This window comes from Leptonychotes weddellii, chromosome 1 (genome assembly GCF_054177405.1).
Source record: "Leptonychotes weddellii isolate Sample4059 chromosome 1, ASM5417740v2, whole genome shotgun sequence".
Classification (NCBI taxonomy): domain Eukaryota; kingdom Metazoa; phylum Chordata; class Mammalia; order Carnivora; family Phocidae; genus Leptonychotes; species Leptonychotes weddellii.
In genome coordinates, this window is record NC_138369.1 from 83874406 (window position 1) to 83887004 (window position 12599).

At 45.1% G+C, this 12599-nt stretch overlaps 2 protein-coding genes across 4 annotated transcripts in view; both read left to right on the forward strand.

Moving 5' to 3' along the window:
* PXYLP1 (2-phosphoxylose phosphatase 1) overlaps positions 1 to 12599 on the forward strand; it is a 336729-nt gene that overhangs the window by 162300 nt on the left and 161830 nt on the right. The window lies entirely within an intron of this gene.
* The window catches only part of LOC115938511 (zinc finger and BTB domain-containing protein 38), a 79355-nt gene that overhangs the window by 28058 nt on the left and 38698 nt on the right, over positions 1 to 12599 (forward strand). For 2 of the 3 annotated variants that reach the window (XM_081827240.1, XM_081827233.1), the window contains one exon: positions 5390 to 5492. The gene's annotated coding sequence lies outside the window, so the exon portion shown is untranslated. Of the gene's footprint in view, positions 1 to 3855; positions 3914 to 5389; positions 5493 to 12599 lie in introns of those variants that run through there. The other variant, XM_031032572.2, reaches the window with a different exon arrangement.

The following is a 12599-nucleotide window of genomic DNA, read 5'->3' on the forward strand; positions in this document are numbered from 1 at the left end:
CCCCGCATGGGGCTCCCTGCTCAGCGGGAAGCCTGCTTCTCCCTCTCCCACTCCCCCTGCTTGTGTTTCCTCTCTCGCTGTGTCTCTCTCTGTCAAATAAATAAATAAAATCTTTTAAAAATGTGATTTTCTAAGAAAAATAACCACAGTATCATTATCATTACCAACAAATAATAATTCTTTAATAACATCAAATATCATAGTCAGCATTTCTCCTAATTTGGCCTAATCTGTCCAATTATGTCATTTAAATAAAAACCAATTTACTTGTTCAAAGCACGATTCTGAATAAGGTCCTTACAGTACAATTGATATTCCCTTAAATGTCATTTAATTTATTGGCTTCCTTCCCTCTTTCTTTCATCCTTGCTGTTGCTATAAAAAATTTGTTGAAGAAACTGTTTGACCTGTAGAGTTTCCTACAATCTGAAGTCTGATTGATTATACTCCTTGGTGCTGTTTTACATGTTCTTCTGTCTCAGAAATTTCCTGTAAATCGGTAGTTACAGCTAGAGACTTGATCAGATTCAGATGCCTTTGTTTGTTTCGTTTGTGTAAGTAGTCAACATTTCATAGACTTTACATAAAAATGCCGATTTTGGCTTCATTTGAAAATTCTGTAGATCTGCCCCCACCCCCCACCCCGACCCGGCACGGGTTGCTCTGGGGCTGGGTAGTGACCACGCCTGTTCCTCACTTAGGTGGGACACGAATTATCCTGCAGAACCCAGTTCACACTACTTCCTGCCTGGCTCCCAGGAGCCTTAGAGCCCCTGTTGGAAACACTGCCTCTTCAGGGGCTTTGGTAGACCTCTCAATGCACCGTCACAAGAGGACTTTTCAGGAATGTGGTGGAGAGTAGAGACGACTACAGTTCAGACAGACTTTCTTAAATGCTAGAAGGGAAAGAGATAAGCAGCCACATAAAGGGAGGCCAAGGGATACAAATTTGGTGAGTCCCCAGGATAAGGGACAGAGAGAAGTAAAGCAACAAATTAACAAGAGTGCTGCAAACATGGGAGACCGAACGAGTTCTGGACTCCTAACGCATGGTGGGAAACTAAGGAAGGAAATGGGTTTTAAAAAGAGACAGACTTTAGTCTTTTTATACATTATGATAATATTGAAAACTTAAAAAGGGAGGCTGACAGGAAATGTTACATGGACCAACAGCCCTAAATCAGAAAGTGCAAACATGTAGCTGTAGCCTAGCAGAAATCAAGTGGGGATTAAAGGAAATGAGGGTAGAAAACCTCCTGGGAAAGGCCACTAGGAAAGGACCAGGAGCCACACTGTGGAGATGTGGAAGAACTGGAAGATATTTCAGAAGAAAGGATCTCGAAAGTTGTAGCATTTTTTTTTTCCGATTTGCAAATGTATTGAACTGAAAGGTATAAAAATATAGAAAAACAATGTTTTGGAAAGAATAAATCTTTACATAAAAGCATAAAATTATGACACGTTGGGATGTTCCTGGAAATTTCCAGATAGTTTCCCGTACTCAGAAGCATGATTAAGAGAGAATCTGAGACTGGTTATGAGGAAGGGTGGAAAATTTTGAAGGACAGGCTGATTATGTAAGTTTTCGTCTGTGGTGTTTAAAACTGTTGCCATGATATTTCAGTTATTAATAACAATTTGGGGAAATCTACACGCTTCTGGAGAAACATTTGGCTCTAATGGGAAAGAAATGCCACTGTTTGTGAATTCCCAAGTGGATGTAAGGAGCCATTCACTTGCTAAGCCTCTTAGGGAAGCCAGAGCCGATTTCACCCTTAACAAGCTGTTGACAGCGTCTGATCAAGGTACCACCTGGAACATGTTAGCAGCACAGAAAGTGGACTGTGGAGACAGACCTGTGTTTAAATCCCTTTATGTCACTCACCATGTGACCCTGGCAGCTTACGCATGGAAAATTTCTAGGGTATAAAGGTTGCTTTACGTTCATAGCTATGATTCTTACTGCTTGGATGGTAGGACCTTAGAGCTCTGAATAATTGCCTTCCACCAGCAGCCACAACAGTTTACACTTATAGAACGCTTACTATAGGCCAGGCACTTTTGTAGATACTTCGCATGTATTATCCCATTAAGTTATTAAGAAGCCCTACAAGGTAAGTGTAATATTAAAATAAGCCTCATTTTATGCATGAGGAAGCTGAGGCTCAGGGAGGTTAAGTAACTTGCCTAAAATTACACAGCGAGTGACTCTGTAAGTGACAAAGCTGGGCTTTAAACCCAGCCAGGCAGAATCCAAACGCCAAACTCCCTTGCTTGACCACTTCCCGCCTTCCAATCTTAGGGAAGCAGAGAGAGTCATGCCTCATACTGGCACTTTCCAACCCGTGGTTCCTAATTTGTGTACCTCAGTTTTCTTGGAGGTCTCCAAATGGTTTTCACAGTTTCCAAAAGCCTCAACGAAAACACATAAACTTGCAATCAGACCACAAGTTTCTTTAGGTTGGAATCTACGATTGACAATGAATTGGCTCAGGTTTTGTAGAAGCTCTGATTGGCGGTTATTTACACAAAAACATTGCAGGTTGTTTTTTAATTGGGAAGATGAATCATTAGTTAATAAACACAATTTAGTGGAATAGAGCTTTCTAAACATGTGGCCTACTGAGAGACTAGAGAGTGCTTGGCTTCGAGAAGGTTGGGACTGCTAGTGTACATGTGTGTGCATGCTGCCCTAACTGCCAGCCTTTAAAACCCTGCCTTTATTTTTAAATTACATAATTCTTTAATTTGACTTTAAGTCAATATATTTTTCCTTGATTATTTAAAATGTTTTGCTAGCTGTGTATTTAATATTGTAATCTACTTTAGTTTCAAGATGATAGGGTTCTTAAAATATGGTCGGGAACCGAGATGCAGAATTGGAAACATTGTATTCCAAACTAAAAGCAGGATAACAGGCTTTTTATCCTTTTAAGTTGTAACCTGGGAGTAAATCTTTGCTCAAGAAAATTTTACATCAGACTCATGCTACCAAAATGCAGGGAATATGGGTGGTTTTGTTTAAAAACAAACAAACAAACAAAAAAACAAGCAAACAAAACCTGCACGTTAGTGCAGGAGGCTGATAGCTCCACAAGGCAACCTTGTGGAGTAAGTAAATACTTTTTCAATGAGCAGTCCCTGAATCTTGGAAGAAAGATCCCAGCGGGCAGTCAGCGCCCTTTATTTGAGGAAGAGGACTGGGTCTTTTGCGTGAAATGTTTTTTTTATACCACGTTGGGAAAATCGATCTAGGCCTCCCCTGACAGCCATGGGAAAGCACAGGTGACACACTATTCCTGAGAATTTGATTACATTAAAACTGCACTTGACTTTCTCCGAATCCTGCCTCTCTGAAATGTGCAGGGCTTGGATGCCCTCTTGAGATCTGGATCTGGAACCCAGGGGCCCTTCTGCCGCCCCAGGCCTTGTTCTGATGGTGACAGTGGCCGCTGGCCCCCCAAACTGGGTTGTCCTTGGGCCAGGTTCCTAGCCGTGTTCTCCCTCGGGAAGGAGGCGCAGGCCACTGCCCCTCTGGTGGAGTCTGGGGCCCCCGCGGGGCCGTCGTAGGTTCCTACCCCCAACCCCCACCCCGCCGTCGCACCAGGTACGGTCTGGGCCTCGCGCGGCCGTCGTGCGTCCCCCGCCCCCGGTCCCGCCGCCGCCCTCCCGAGGCCTCGTCGTCCGCGCGGCGGTTCCCCGGGCGCCGGGGCCCACGGGCTGAGGGTCGGGCCGACCTCTTCCCAGACCCGCCGCGTCCTCTACCCCGCGCCGGGGGCGGGCCGGGCCGGCAGAGCCGAGCGCCGGCGTCCATTTTCTGGGCGGTGCTGTGTGGCGCAGCGGCCGGACTCGCGGGTCCGGAAGAGACATGGACCCCCGGGGGAACGCGCTGGCGCTGGAGCAGTCGAGCCCTGTAAGTGCCATTCGCAGGGTCTGTGTGCGGGGCTGGGTGGGCGAGGTGCGGCCTGCGGGCGCGGGGCCCCGGGCGCGACCAGCCTGACCCCCTCCTCTCCCCAGAAAGGAGCCCCGAAACCTGGCTGGCAAAGGCTGGCGCAGGGCTGTGAGCTCCGCGAACGCTGGAAAGCCGAGCTGCTGCAGGGACCCAGCGGCCGCAGGTGCCAGGAGCCGGGGGCCTGCGCCTCAGGGGGGAGAAGGGGGCCAACTGCTGACCCGGGCAGGTGGCGCCGCATCTCGTGGCCCAACTGCGCGACTGTGCAAGAGGGCGGGGGGCGGGGGGAGAAATGCGCACCCAAGGGCTGGGGACCTTAGGGCTCAGGTCCAGCAGGCTCAGCAACTGCGCTGACAGTCACAACTCCCCTGGCTCCGGCCTGCGACTGGGACCCCAGTCCCGACCCAGTGGGAACCTGATGATTTTCTTGGTTCAACACCAAGCCCCTGGAATTGAATGGGACGTGCAAAGGCAGGGCCCTGCCCCCAGGGGTTTGCAATCTCAGCCTCTTACTTCTGCAAGTAGTTAGGTCTGTTCTGTTGGTACAACACAACCGCCCGCTGTAAGCTGCTGCTTTGCAGGGTGTATAATAAATCACCCGAGATTTTAGTGTGTCCGCGATTCCACTTATTAAGTCCTGCTCTGCTGTAGGTAAGTGACTAATTCCATTCTGGACTGTGGCCCTAACTGAATATTCCTTTTAAGGATCCATTATAGATGATATATGTTATGGTGCCTTATACATATTTTAAAGGTTAAAAGACTTTTCTCCCAATTACGAAGCTCAGCTACTCCCGTTAGGTTCGCATGGCTAAAAAGCATAAGAGAATTTAGTCCGTGGTTTCAGAGAAACTTCTGGTGAGGTACCGTATGTAAGTATAGTGTTTTTCCAACAAGAGTAGGGACCCATTAGAAGATTGTGGAATCAGTTTAGTGGGTTACTACAGGAATTTTTAAAAAAGATATAAAATACGTAATCCAATATAGAAAAGAAGAGAATAGAAAATATCAGAGAGCATTGTTGTTGTTTTGAGACTTTGCGGTTTATATAATGTAATTTTTTTAAAACGGTAGGTCACTGCCACAAAGTTTTTAAAACACTTGTTTACAGGTTAATAACCCAAGCTTTGGAGTCAACTGAACCTGGGTTTAAGTCTCAGATCTTACATAAACTACCTGTGTGACCTTGAATAGATTCCGTGACCTTTCAGAGCCTTTTTTTCTGTAGCTATAAAGTGGGGAATGTCTCCTACATCGGAGGGAGGGGTATTATGAAGACTATATGAGGTCACATATGTCAGTATTTTGCTCAGTGCTTGACTTAGAGTAGGTGTTCAAGACACATGGTAATTGTAATTACTGTTGTTGCTGAAACATCAAATCCTGGCAGCCAGTCATGGGACACTGTGCTATTTCTTCCCTTCTTTCTTTCTTTTTTAGGTCTTGATGTGGAGGAGATGGAGGACTCAGAACCAAGAATTTCCGAGTGATTCCTTCCAAAGCACAAGAAACTAACTGTTAGTGCTGGTGTGTTCTAACTGAGGTAACTGAATTTGTGTTTCTCCTTAGTCTGTATGAAATAAAAAAGGGTTTTTCTGAGGGACTGAAGGACTCCCAAGGGTCATATGATTTGTGCCAGCGATCCACCAGATTGGGGGATTACAGAGTGACAATGACATTTAAGTGAACTGTTATTAAGGAGACAGGAGGCTCCTGTGATGAAGGGGGGACTAAGTGAAACAGGGCTTCAGGACAACTGGCCTCTCATTCCAGTTCTGCCAGTGACTGTCGTGGGACCTTCTTTAAATCTCTTCATTGATCTCTAGCTTGTCCAGACTGGAAGGGACCACAGACATCATTGAGGCCCAGAGAGTTTAAATGGCTCTACGGGGTAACCCAGTGGGCTGGGGCCAAGGCAGGATGACACTTGGATCTCCATTGCTCAGTCATGTAGCCAGCTCAGGGGCTGCCGGAGGGAGAGCACCATGCTAGGCCCTGAGAGTATACATGTGAAGAGCTCACCCCTAGGATGCTTGCAGTTTATGTAGACAAGAACTGACAGCCCAGCAAAATGCTGGGGGTTTTTTTGTTTTTGTTTTTTTTTAACTCCTCACAATACCCCTACAAGGTAAAGAAGAACAGATGTGAAGGAATAAAGTATGAAAATGCAGGTCATGGAGGGCTTTATATCTCATACTATATGTGTGGTGCACATTCCGTATGCAAAGCACAATGCTAGGACCACAAAGTTCAAGGCAAAGTGCTGGCCCTTGAGGAGTCTGCAGCCTAAACTCCAAAGAGGCAGTCAGTTGGGCAGTGCCTGATGTTCACCCCTCCTTCACCTGCCTCTCCAGCAGTCAGCGTGGGATCTGTTAACAGGAAGAGACCTGAGTAGCTGACATGTCACAGTTCTTGCCTTTTATGCAGTTTTTTCATTTTTTTCAAATTTAACCTATACTTCCATCTGATTACTAAAACTGATACTTTCAACTTATAAACAATAGTAAGGTCTTCTCTGAATTAATTCATTGATTTGTTCACTCAACAAATGTATATTAAACTCCTACAAGGCACTTGGGTATTCAAGACCAAGCATACCGTATTTTTACAATCATGGTATTAATCACATTCAATCTCTTAGCAAGGAATTATTTGTCCAACTGTTAGAGATTTGCTGTTGTTAACATACTAGAATATCAGCTCCAAGGAAGTTCGAGATTGACCCATAAAGGATATATAGATCTTTAAAAATCTTGAAATCTTAAGAAAGGAATTTCTTCTCGGGGCGCCTGGGTGGCTCAGTCGGTTAAGCATCCAACTCTTAATTTTCACTTAGGTCCTGATCTCAGGGTTGTGAGATCAAGCCCCGCATTGGGCTCCATACTGGGTGTGGAGCCTGCTTGATTCTCTCTCTCCCTCGGCCCTCCTTCCCCCCAAAAAAGAAAGGAATTTCTTCTCTTTTAAATTTTGATTTTGCCATTACTGTCACCTGCTTATAGAGGTCTTTTGTTTGTACACTTAACCAATAGACACAGAGGAAAGCAGTTTGGCAAGGGGGCTTTCTTTAACTTGAAATGCTCTCCTCTTCTAGCTTCGTAGGCTACCCAGGACTAGAAGTGTTCAAAGGTAAAGCAATTTAAGAGATACTTTAATTTACAGAGTACAAAGTTAGAGAGCTCCAATAATTGCATTAAGCAACAGAAATCAGTTTGTAAGTCTTGAATGCTGCTTGTAATAAACTTAACTCCAAATAGAACAAATGAGATGTTGAATGTGAATGTGCTTTGTAAACTTCTAGTTCTATAAATGTTATACAACAAATATTTATTGAGTGCCTACATGAGTACGTCACTGTGCTAGAGAAAACAGAGGATTCAGTAGCAAAAAGATCTGGGTCCTTCCCTCTCAGACCCTGTTATGTAGATGAGGAAATAGCATATGCAGAACACCGTGTGGTAAATGCCTAAAAAGATAGTTTGGTAATTCGAAAAGGAAGAGGTCTCTTTTACCTCTAGGAGTCAAGGGACTCTTTCTTGAGAAAAGGCATTTAAGCAAGTCCTTGAAGGATGTAGAGTTTCCATAAAAGAGATGCGGAGAAGGGGCACTTGGGTGGCTCAATCAGTTAAGCATCCAACTCTTGATTTTGGCTCAGGTCATGATCTCAGGGTCATGAGATCAAGCCCCATATAGGGCTCTGTGCTCAGCAGGGAGTGTGCTTGAGATTCTCTCTCTCCCTCTCCCTCTGCCCCCTGCCTTTAAAGGAAATAAATAGGGGCTCCTGGGTGGCTCAGTTGATTAAGCATCTGCCTTCTGCTCAGGTCATGATCTCAGGGTCCTGGGATCGAGCCCTGCATTTGGCTCCCTGGTGAGCGGGGAGTCTGCTTCTCCCTCTTCCTCTGCCCCTCCTCTCCAACCCCCCATCCCTGCTCATGCACGCACTCGCACTCTGTCTCAAATTAATAAAATATCTTTTAAAAAGATAAATCTTTTAAAAGAGAGAGATGAGGAGACTGCATTTGAGATAGGAAGAATAGCAGGAGAACAAGAGAGCATGGACCGTATTCAGGGAAAGGTAGTGAGTCCAACTGAGTTAGAACTGGCCTATACAGGCATCAAGTGGGAAATAAAACTGAGAACGTTCAGTGGCAAACAATAATGGTCTTGTATGTCCAGCTGGGAAATATGAATGTATTAAACCAATAGGAGTCTATTGAGTGTATTTGAACAGGGGAGTGTCACAGCTATGCATCAGGGGCAAGCTGTTGTGAGTAGCTCATGGGGAGAGCGATAGGGAGGAAAGGCAGGGCAGAAACCAGAGACAGGGAGACCAGTTAGAAGGCTCCCACAGTCCATCAGGGAAAGGGGGGAGTGTGGGAGGGGAAGACATGAAATGGGAAAGGAACAGATGCAAAGGAAAGAACACCATCTGACATCTCAGTGAAGAAGGAGTAACTAAAGCTGCCACTGAGGTTTCGCCCAGAGTGCTGCCCGTGAGGGAAGCTTCAAAGGTGGGTAAGGAGCTGCATTTAAGAGGTGCTGAGTTGGAGGTGGTGACAGCTCCCTGGGGGCTTTGTGCCACAGAGGAAAGCTAGAGCTAGCTTGGAAGTCATTAGATATAAGAAAAAGTCAAGAGGTGGGAGAAAAGCTTTTCTAGAGAGAGAATATAGGGAGGCAAAGGTTGAGGATGGAGCCTTATGAGAAAAGAAGGAAGGACCTAGGGAGGACCCAGAGAGAAGTCTGGCAAGGGAGAAAGGAAGAACTGCAAGAGAACAGGACTCCAGCAACCAGCCAGCAGAAGGGGTTTCCCAGTGGAGGGAGCCGGAAGTGCCAGACGATGGCGGGGGTGTGGGGGGGTGCTGAGCTCAGGATGCCATTGGATCAACAAGGGCTAGATCATGTTTGTTGGCACTTCTGTTTTTGAGGTAATATGACTTGCAGAATGAATATTAAATGGGTTCATTTCCAAGAATTTGTAGTTTGCACAAATCAAGAATCACTGTTAAATTTGATCCTAGCTAGCCCCCCAAAACACTTTTTTTTTTTAAGATTTTATTTATTTATTTGACAGCGAACACAAGCAGGGGGAGTGGGAGAGGGAGAAGCAGGCTCCCTGCAGAGCAGGAAACCCGATGCGGGGCTCGATCCCAGGACCCTGGGATCATGACCTGAGCTGAAGGCAGACACTTGATGACTGAGCCACCCAGACGCCCCCCCAAAACACTTCTGATTACTAAAAATACAGCTCTTAAATGCGGTTTTGATAGTAGTCATTTGTACACTTTATTCTGTTGTGAGCAGACAGACCAGAGAATATCTGTTGATAGGATAAGTTCTTTAAGAACTACATTTCTGTTGATGCAAGAGGTTTGCTAAAAGTAATTTAATTCCTTTGCCTTTTACTAAATGGCTAATGTATGATGTATGTATGTGTGAGAGAGAAAGAGAAAGAGTGTGTGTATATGTGTGTGTGTTTTCATGGGCATATGAGCTTAATACAATGGAATGAGAAGACTGGGGTCAGATAAATCTAGTTTCACAACCTCACCGGGCCATTTTCCAGGCTTGTGACTTCAGAGACGTTACTCTCTCTGTAAGTGTAACTTTTTCCATCTATAACTCAAATAAGATTATTTTGAAGATTGAGAAATGTGTAATTTGGTCAGGATCTGTACCATAGTAGGAAGTTAATAAATGTTGATTCCCTTCCCCTTACAACCTTGTATAGGTATATAAATTTCTGTGTAATATGTCTCTATACACAAAGCCTTATCTTTATGATTTATTTTAATGTGTTGATTTTATCATGGAAAGAGCATTCCTCCCGCTGTAGCTAATCTATCCCGTGATAATTCAACTGATTGGCAACTAATACGGATAAGAATCCACCTGGGGAATATATTAAAACGTGGGTTCCCGGGCGCCTGGGTGGCTCAGATGGTTGAGCGTCTGCCTTTGGCTCAGGTCATGATCCCAGGGTCCTGGGATCGAGTCCCACATCGGGCTCTCTGCTCCTTGGGAGCCTGCTTCTCCCTCTGCCTCTCTCTCTCTCTCTGTCTCTCATGAATAAATAAATAAAATCTTTAAAAAAAAAAAAAAGTGGGTTCCCAGGCCCACAATCCAGAGATTCTGAGGATGTGGATTTGGGGGAGGGCCTGGGAATCTTCATTTTAAACAGGCAGTGCAAGATGAGGATTAACAAGTGCCAGTTTCTGGGAAGCAGAGGATGGGGAAGACCTGAGCCTTGATATGCTGATTGCAAATCCAGTTTCTTTTTTTTTTTTTTTAAAGATTTTATTTATTTGTGAGAGAGCGAGCGAGAAAGCACACACAAATGGGGGAGCTGTAGGCAGAGGGAGAAGCAGGCTCCCCGCTGAGCAAGGAGCCGGACGCGGGACTCGATCCCAGAACCCTGGGATCACGACCTGAGCTGAAGGCAGACACTTAACCATCTGAGCCACCCAGGTGTCCCTGCAAATCCAGTTTCTATCAGACATAGGTCTATGCCCCAGTGTTTTATATTTGTATCATTAACGTTTGTGGATTATATCTGTAATAAGATAAAAACAGCCGAGCCCCAGATAGTCAAGGCATGCCAGGATTCTCACCCCTCACCGTCTCCGGCTGCAGCACATCCACAGCAGTACTGGGTGACGTGCAGCCCCCAAATCAGCTTCTCTTCCTGTAGGATAAATGGTGACACCCTGTCCCTGTGCCCAGAGTTTGCAAAAGCGATGTAACTTTAATTGTTGTGACAAATAATATATTTAATGGCGGCAGCATTGCCCAGTGATGCCATTAAAGTATATTTTGACACATTTTTCTGTATGACTCAGTGTCCTCTGGTTGGTAAACATCTCTGCTACGTGATTACATTTCTGTGCCTGTCTGCATCTTGGAGTCGTAGAATTTTTAGGGCAGTTCACATTGCTCATCTGTCCCAACCTCATTTTATAGATGAGAAAATAATTGATCCTATTTTTCCTCCTAGTGCTAGCTCTCTTCCTTGCTTATTCACAAGAAAGGATTGAGACATATGTATATTCTTGATATTTAAGCTATGTAAGGAAAATATAAAACATATTTGACTTGTTCTTATTGAATTGTGCTTTATACTCCCTGCACATAATTTAAAAATCAGATAACAGGAATAAATTTTTAAAAATTAGACCAAGTCCTTTTATAATGTTGTTGGCATTCTGTTGATGGTTTGCTTCTTTTGGAGGATGCCAGTAGCCTGGAGCCTTCCTAGAAATACGAATTTCTGTCTATTCCCATAGAGCCCAAGGGGAGAAGACGGAGCAATTTTCATGAAGTGAGTTCTATACCTTATGTGCATTATTTCAGCCATCTTATGAGAATGTCAGAATAACCTGGTGTGGTGGAAATTGAGGCGAAGAGGCTCGGTAATGCAGCTGATGAGATTTTCACACCCTGGGGTCTGACTCCAAAGTCCAGCCTCTTCTCTCCATACCCCATGTTGTTTGCCCAGCTACAGAGAGAGAATATGAAATAGATCACTGTTCCTGATTTTAGCTTAGAGACTCAGAGACCCTTGTCCCTGATATTACTGTAACCTCAGAATTTTTGACAAGAAGCAGGTGAAGCTAACTTGAAATTATTCAACAAATATTAGCTATGTGTCAGGTACCAGATCAGGACCCCCAACTTGTGGGGCCTCCTCATCTCCCCCAGCTGTCCTTATCTATTGTCCATGTGCTACTTCAGGCTTTCCTTTTAAAGTGAAGACACCAATGGATTTCTACACTGATGAGACCCATCGATTTGTGTCTTGTTATAGCTCTTACTGTCCCTATGGAGGGCTCAGTGTTCCCAGAATCACTGTGCCAGCTGAAAGTTTAGAATAGTTCCTTGGGGGATTGCCCAGAGGTGCTCAGCAAGTGTTTGTTGATGACCCTCTAAGGCCCTCAGGAAGGCTACGGTGGGGGAGAGGGAAAGAGCCCAGAGCCCTGCAGAGTGAGGTTGGGGGAGATACAAAACACCATGGTGTGAGAGACCAGACCAGCCAGGAGGCCTGGGACTTGTCCCAGTGACCCACCGTGCGACCTTGGGAAGGAGAGTCCTGTAACTTTGCTGGCTTGGTTTCCTCATCTGTAACCAAAGGTTTGGCTCAATGATGACCAAGGTTTCTTCTAGCTCTGAGATGCAGTAATTCTGTTCCCTCTCCAGCAGAGAAGCAGAGGTGCTGAGACAAGCAGGTGGAAAGGTGGGGTGAGAGTTAACTCTACATTTGAGGTCTGCCAGGGGTCCTGATTTCAGAGTTCCCTCCGACTCTTCTCATAGATAGACTAGTACCAGCCAGGCTTTGGGTTCTGCTTTTACCTTATATACTTTTGAGGAAAGTGTGTGAATTTAAGGGTGGGAGATGGTTTGTTTTGAAGAAAATTAGGATTCTTACCAAAAGACGGAGACTGGCTGGGAATCAATCAAAAAATGATAAAATGGGAGGAAGGGAATCATGGTTTTCAAATTTTGTGGCTAGAAAGAACCTTAGGAATAAACTAGTCCAACCTCCTCACATTCTAGATAAGGAGACATCAGAAGGATTTACTCAAGATCACACAGGTAGTAGCAAACTGGGAAGAGAACCCGGTATCCAGTGCCCAGTCCAGTACACTGTCTGCAGAAGCAG